The 7,613-nt window shown below is 38.3% G+C and overlaps 1 protein-coding gene across 2 annotated transcripts in view; it reads left to right on the top strand.

The window, feature by feature from the left end:
- The first annotated feature begins 441 nt into the window (after positions 1–441).
- The window catches only part of AKAP6 (A-kinase anchoring protein 6), a 258,488-nt gene continuing 251,316 nt past the window's right edge, over positions 442–7,613 (top strand). For both annotated transcript variants that reach the window (XM_031064172.1, XM_031064168.1), the window contains exon 1: positions 442–562. The gene's annotated coding sequence lies outside the window, so the exon portion shown is untranslated. The remainder of the gene's footprint in view (positions 563–7,613) is intronic.

Raw genomic sequence — 7,613 nt, 5'->3', positions numbered from 1 at the left:
AGGAACAGGGTGGGGCAGAGTAAAAATATGTATTTCTTAAAATACTGTTCAATAACTACTGCCTTTAGAGCCTTAGTGTTAAAATCATGCTACTGACTGTTTATTTTAAGCAAGGTTCCCTTAAATGATAACGAAATTTGACTTATAAAATTTGTTCTTAAATTGACACAGACAATATTAAGTTTTAAATATAGAAATAATTTATAGCTCATACATCTCAATTCTGTATCACCATGTAGGAATCATTTGTTTAAAATATTCCTTACCAGCAGGCATGTACTAACATGGGCTCTAAAATCTGCGGCACCATACTTTAAAAGGCTGTTTGCATTTTGTCTGTTTCTTTAAAGGGCTTCCGTATTGTCTCGGACTCCCCTGGAAATGCAGTAAGGATTCGTATCACATCTCGGTTGCCATAGCAACAGCAGTCTTTCCCATAATGAGCTGCATCATCTGAACTGATGTCACAGCATCATGCAGCAGGTCACACAAGGCACCTCCTAGTATTGCATCTTACAGATGTGCCGTAAACATCAAAAGAGGATGATTTGAACAGGATATGGTAAGTTGCAAAATATTGTGCTGCTCTTGATTGCAGGGTTATTTTTTTCCTGTTTTATACGGTTTTCCTAATGTAAGTGTGTGGGTTTTGCCTTGTAAAATCATTTTGAAGAAAGATGCTGCATGGCTAAGTATTATTTTCAGGCAGATAGGCTAAGACAAAGGCCTACAGAAAATGCATTCAGTCTGAATGTTTAGACTTGCCTTTGCATTTGTGATAATAGCCTGAATATTTGAAGAGAGTATATTTAAATTTCACAATCCAATTAAAGAGGCTACTGTCTGATTGCTTAAATGGAAAGAATTATCTGTTTTCAATTCTAATGCCATAAACATAGCTTGTTCCTTTCCCTGTCTCTTCATTTAAACATTCTTATTATGTTTAGCTTCTCTTTGAACCTATTTTTTCTCAGTAGCATGAATATCACTTATTTACTTTCATTGGCCTTCCACAGCATGATAGCACAGAAAATGCTGTGCAAACCGGTGCTGAACGAGCAACTGGAACAGTATTGATTTTAAACATGGTTCAGTACTGTCCTATTTCTACTGGTGTTCTTAAAAAAGGCAAACCATAGACTTAATTGTCAAAAAATAACCAAGTATTTTGAAAAGACAGTAGCTTTTAGCTCTTCTACTGTTTTACTTTCTTTGATTCTGTTTTTAAAATTATAATATGAATTTAGTGAATTTTTAGAACTATCTTTAACTGGAAAGAAAACAAGCTTTTTTTTTCTGCTGCAACTGCAGTAAAAGGTGTAGCCAAAGATTCAAGCATTCTGAGGGGGTTTGCTATGAATAAAATAATAGGAATAATTAAAAAGGTTTCCACCTCTATCTTGGGAAGAAAACACATGTCTTTTATATTTAGAAAGTTGGTTAAAATAATGTCTACAGTATTTAGTAATTCTTTACAATGTCCACTATTTGTTTACGTTGTATTAAGGTTTTGCTTCTGAAGGCTAGGTTTATTTTGCTTAACTTCAGGTTAATCTTGCTGGATGGTATACAACAACATTATTGTTTGATTTTGTATGTTTGAAATATTGTCTTTCAGCTGCTTGCTATTAGAAGGAAAAGATCAGGCACATGTCATTTTAATTGATCAATATGTCCACTAGGAATTAGGGAGTGGTCCCTGGCTCTGTTTCTCCCTGTGTAGTTTATATTTCAAAAGTGCAGCAAGAAAAAAGCAACCACTAATTTTGTAGTGATATCAATATTTATTGTGGGGTTTGGTCCCTTCTATTTGATAAAATAATAAATGTCGTAAGACCTGACTGCTCTTCATAGGGGTGTGTGTGATGGGCTTGTCTGGCACGAGCTGGAATAGAGCCCTTATATCTTAATTAGGCAGTCTGTACAGAATCATATATGCTTTTTCTGCATGGTCTGGGTACTTCTGTTGGGGTTTTTTCCCCACTGCAAAACACAAAGCAAATGACTGTAAATTAATTATTAGAGTTATGTTTTATTTATTTGTGATACATTTTGCAGTATGAAAGTGGTGGTCTCCTGCACTAGCTGTTCCTGTTCCCATCAGGCAACCTCGGAAGGGATGAGTTAGCAGGAGGATGTGGGGGCAGGGTGGCACAGCTGATGTCTGCCTAGTGGCAGAATCAGGTGTGAGGAGAACTGGTGAGCAATGCCCCTAACGTGCAGCTTTAGGGATCATACCAAGAACAGTCAATGAGACATGGATGTAAGATATTTCTGGTTTAAATATTATGCTTTTAGTATCATCAACAATAATAAATGTATTTTCTTAGATTTTTAAAGTGACTTATTACAACTAGAATTTCTCAGATCAGTGTAAAAACTTAGGGGAAATACACTGGGTGAAAAAGAACAACTTTTGATGGTATTAATGGAGGCATGACCTACTATGAAGCCCTTGGTGAAGCATTTTTTCCCCCTAATAATAAGAATACTAACCATGTAGTTTTTTAAACACTTTTAAAAAGTTCCTGTTACTCTCTATTCCTCACACTTACAGCATTGTTTGCCCAGGGAAACACCTGCTAATAATGGAGCTGTGATGGCACTACTTGATTCTTGTTAATCTTGGCTAATTCTGACACCCGCGGAGTACTTTGATTATAGAATGCTTCCTGTTAATTTTTGTATGGGCCCAAGTGTTGCACTGAGATCTGTATGTGAGGATATGGAAAAGCGTGGAGTGATGAAGAGAGCCTTACTATGAAGAGCAAGCCTGATTGCCTGAGAGCATGACCAAATGTAGAAACACTGAAGATATCATGCAATTTTGCTTGTTGTTGAGGCAGATTCATAACTGGTGCAAGTGAGACAGCGTTTGACAGTGTGAAAATTGTGCTGCTTTCAGCTTTGTCTCACAGCTGGCCTTACACCTTTACTGAAGGCAATATGTTTCGTAAATACATGTATTCTTCCCTCAAGTGGCTGCATTTGGACAGTTACTCTGAAGGCCAGAGTTCTTCTGTATCTGCAGCATCATACTGACGTGGGGTTGGTGCTGGGTGTGTACCAGCGAACTGAAAGGATGTTACTGTTTAATCTTCACTTTGCTCTGAAGGGTTTTATTATATCATCAATTAACTGGCTCTTACATAGCTTAGCACTCAGTGCAGAGAGAAACAGAAGCTTGGTTCTTCCCAAAGCAGCTGTAGGAGCTGATGACAAGACCTGACCACAGCAGTGGAAGTTGGTACAATTTTAACACTTTGTCGGGTGGTTTTTTTCACCATACAACAATGCAAAGCCTACCCGGAGGGGATCACATGCCCTCAATGGAAGGAAGTTTTCTTTCTTCCCTAAAGAAGAGTTGAGGGAACCCTGTGCTTTGAGCTTTATCTTTTGTGGGTCACGTTACAGTAGCACAGTGGGTGGGTGTCCAGTGCCTCCCACCTCGACAGATCTGGAATGAAGCTGCGTTCAGAAACTTATCCCTTGAAAGTCCAGTCAAAGGAGATCTCTAGCAGAAGTGCTCAGGTATTGATTAGAATTGATGGCATTTCCAAAATCCTGGTGAAATATTTCCTTCAAAATAATTGAGAAATTAGAAATAATCAACAAAATTCCCACGCCATGTCCTAGTCTACTTGAACCCTTCTGTAAGAGTCACTGCTGTGTCATGAAAGAAATACTGACAAAATTCTGGGCTTGACTTTTTCCTGGTCTCTGCTGGCTACTGCTAGCTTCAGAGAAGGGCAGAATGTCTGAAGTTCCAGAGTAGCTTTTAAAAGAAAAAAAAAATAATGTGTATTAAAAGATATCATGTTTCTCTCTTGAAATATTATATTTATATTTTGTACTGTAAGTATGGCCCATGTTCAATAATGAAGTTTCTTTACATTTTGTAATGAGATACTATACTGGTGTTACTGGGACAAATTAATAATACATGAATGAAAAGATGGCATCAAGAAATCATCTTGCAACTAATTTATGTCTGAATCCTAACATTTCTGTGGACTGGATAGGGTAAAGGGGACTTTTACTTTTCCTTTCTATAGAGACAGACACTCATTAAAGTAGATTCTAGCTGCAGAAAATGAGAAAGTTGTAAATGTTGCCCCTATAATGAGTCACCCAGACTGGGCCACGTCTTTCCTGCCACAGGAAAGGAAGGAATCAATGCAAAAGCTGAGCTAGATGGAGAGCCAGAAGGAGTCCAGATTAGTGAGGGAACAGGACATAAATGGGTGAAAGTGGTAATGTGTGGGCATCATATCTGACATTAGGGTCATGATCCAGAGTTCGCCTGAAAAGGCAGCTCCCATCTTGGGCTTCTCAACCTCTGGAGACTTTGGCAGAGGGTAAGACAGACCTCAGCTGTGTTTCTAACCCTACCAAGCTGTTACTGTAGTAATTTTCTGTTTTGTCAGTGCTTAAAGGCCACCTGTACCTTGCTTGCTGCACAGGCATGTGTACTGTTTGATCCATGCTCCCGGACAAAGACCTGTGGAGTATTGTCTTCCTCATATCCAGTCTTATATTTTATATTTTTTGTAGATTTAAAAATAAAAGTACCTATCTCCACTTCATATCCATTAAAAAACCTGCCAAAACTGTGTAATAGAAATCCTTCAACTAGTTTGTTATGTTCATATTTATGTGTATATATAATGTCAGAAGAGTCATCACAAAAATCACTCTTCGAGTATCAAAATGTGCTTTCCTGAAGCAAAATTTCTCTTTATTTTTAACAAGCCTTCAGAAAAGCTTTGGTTCTGAGGAAAAAAGGGAATAAATTAAAAACCAATCCAGATAGCTCTTCCCTTCCTGTTTGGTGCATGAAAGACAGGTTTCAAATATCTGACTCCTGAGTGCTATGAATCCCAGCAAGGCTGACTCAGCTTTTTATCCCTCCAAGGTCAAAAAACTCAGCTCAGTGTACTTTAGAATGTCTGGCATTTTCAGACAGGATGTTTCAAGCCAGGAATACTCTCTGCTCTGCATGAACTCTCAGTTTTCATGGTGTGTGTCAGGCTTGCCCTGGCAGACTTGGCCAAAATGGTATTGCCTCCTGCTTGTCCAGTGTTCAGTTCTGGTGGCAGGCAAGGAGGGGTTTTCCCTCAGCTGTGTCAAGAATGTTTTCTAAGGTGCCTGAAAGTGGAGATAGCTTGTAAATATAAGGAGTGTCCTCCAGCCTGGGGGATAATCTTTGTGTCCTGAGGAGAGTATCAGCCTCAAAGTTACGGGTGGTGAATGAGCGCTGTGTATTGCATTGACACTTCCTTACCTTTGCCAGCCTTGCCAGCCCAGTGGCTTCTGGAACTGGTAAGAGCACTCGGGGCCAAAAATTGGCTCTGGAAGACTCGCTGCTCTGTAGGGTGGGGCAGTAGAAAGGCTCTGAGAAGGGGAGGCACCTGGCGCTGGGGGCAGCAGGCACAGAATTACTGACCCCCAGCACTGCTGCTGCCCCACATCCAGCTGCTTTCTCAGAGGCCCAAAGTATGCTAAGCTTTTAGCTGGACTCTGCATTCTCTCTTTGGCAAAGAGGTCTTTCAAGTGATGGTGATTTCAATGAAGAAATAGCTCTATAAAATACTTCTCTCAGCCTCTGTGGTACCGTGTCTTATGGGAGCTGACACACTTAGAAAGATAGCCTTTGTTAGCATGAGGTTGTGCTAAAAGAACTCCCGGCATTTGACTGATGAAGCACCCAGCTGCAATAATTAGTTCTGCTTGCAATCTTACTGTATATCTATTACTTTTGTATATGTTTTTTGTCTTTCAAGAGCTGCCCTGCACTGATTCTCTTGTAAGTTTAATGTTGTCACAGTTTCGCACCTAGGATGCAGACATGAAGTTAGATATTAATATCAATTTTTTGCCTGCTTGGTGTGTGGGCAAAATGAAGAATGCTACTATCTGAATCCAAGTTTGTTTGTTCTCTGTGTGATTTGGCAACACTTTTTCTCTGGTATAAAAGCTTATAGCTGAAGCTTTACTTCAGTCTTAAAATGCATCCTGTGTATCCTCCATAAGTCCTCCTTGCAGGTTATCTTAGACTTGTATTTGTTTTCAGCTCCACTCAATTCCATAATTTATTGACTTCCTCTGTCTTACTTTCTCCTTCCAGCTTGCTGTTCCTGAATTGTATGACTGTAATTGCTCTCTTCTACAAGTTGTCATTCTTTTCTTATTTAAACACTTTAGAAAAATGTTGCATTTCTTCTGGACGGTTTCTAAAAAGTGGTTCATGAAAGTTTAGATGCAGGAAACTTGTTAGACTTCAGGGTTATTACTGTGTTTAAAAATAACAATTCATAAATCTCTACTGAAGCTTGGATAACCCTTACAGTGCTAGGGGCTGTAATGATTTGCCTGAGAAACAGGAAAATCTTTTCTGACTTGTTTGCCTTGATTTTCAGCTTAACTTGAGGTGAATAAATTTTTTCTTACTTTTCTTAAATATTTCCTTATAAGGGATAAGTAATGTGCCCAAGTTTCTTGGAAAACCTCTGGCAGACCTGGGAGAAAAAGCTATTATTCCTGATGCTTGTATAGAAATTTAAAAAATTATCTTTTATCTGCCTGTCTTTGTGTTTTCTGGTTTGTGCTTCTGGGTTTTTTTTTTTCTTGGTTGGTTGTTTTTTAATGGCCATGGTTTTATTGGGTAAAGCTGAGATTTTAGTGGAGACCCATCATGAACTTTTGAGGGATTTAAGGCAAAAAAAGTTTGTTACCTGCTATAAACTAGGCTGCATATAAACACAAGAAGCATGGAACATTCAGGTTTCAAAAGAGGAGTATCTGCTTATCAGAGTGTTTTAGAGAAACTGACTCTATTGATTAAAATCAAACAAAAAGCTGCACCTTTGTTGCATATTATGTTGCATAAAAAGGGAAAAGTTCTGTGCAATTCTTGGTTTAAAAAAAAACCCACCTCACAGAACAACAAAACCCCACATTTGTTTTGAAAGTTTTAAACCAGCATTTCCTTTATTGGCTGGGTAAGTGCTTCTCCTTTGTTTAGCAGATTGCTGTGATGGAATATTCTCTGCCAAGACATTTGATACAACAAAACATGTCTGCATAATAGAAAAAAAAAAAGAAAACAATGTACCTACCAACTGAAATATTATGCTCATTAGGTAGAAAATTGGGAAGTAAGGACAGATGCCTTTTTTGCATTACATAGTACAACATTAGATGTTGGTAACCAAGCCCACCAAGACATGCTGTTGAACAGTTGATTGTATTACATTTTTTTCCCCTTACAATTATATAAATATATAGGTTTTGTATTTATTTGAGAGGCTGATAGAACATGTACAATGAACACAAACCAAAAAGAAAGGAGCCTGATATTGTCAAGTATGAGGGCTGTATAAAATTGTTGTTCAGCTGATATTGCAAAATGAGCCTTAAACTCAGACAAAATACTAGTTAATGATGAAAAAAAAGTAATGAAAAACTTTTCTTGATGCTTAGTTGTTGTCCTGAAAAGCTGTACTTCAGAGCTGAGTGCTATTGATGGAATAACTATGGTCTATTGAGAATGTTCTCAAGTAAGGACATCTTTCAAAGCTGTTGCATGAAGCTACTCCAGGCTGCTTACAGTT

The sequence above is a fragment of the Geospiza fortis genome, unplaced genomic scaffold (assembly GCF_000277835.1).
Source record: "Geospiza fortis unplaced genomic scaffold, GeoFor_1.0 scaffold54, whole genome shotgun sequence".
In the NCBI taxonomy this organism is placed as follows: Eukaryota; Metazoa; Chordata; class Aves; order Passeriformes; family Thraupidae; genus Geospiza; species Geospiza fortis.
The sequence above is the reverse complement of the archived record's forward strand: the minus strand, read 5'-3'. Positions and strand labels throughout refer to the sequence as shown.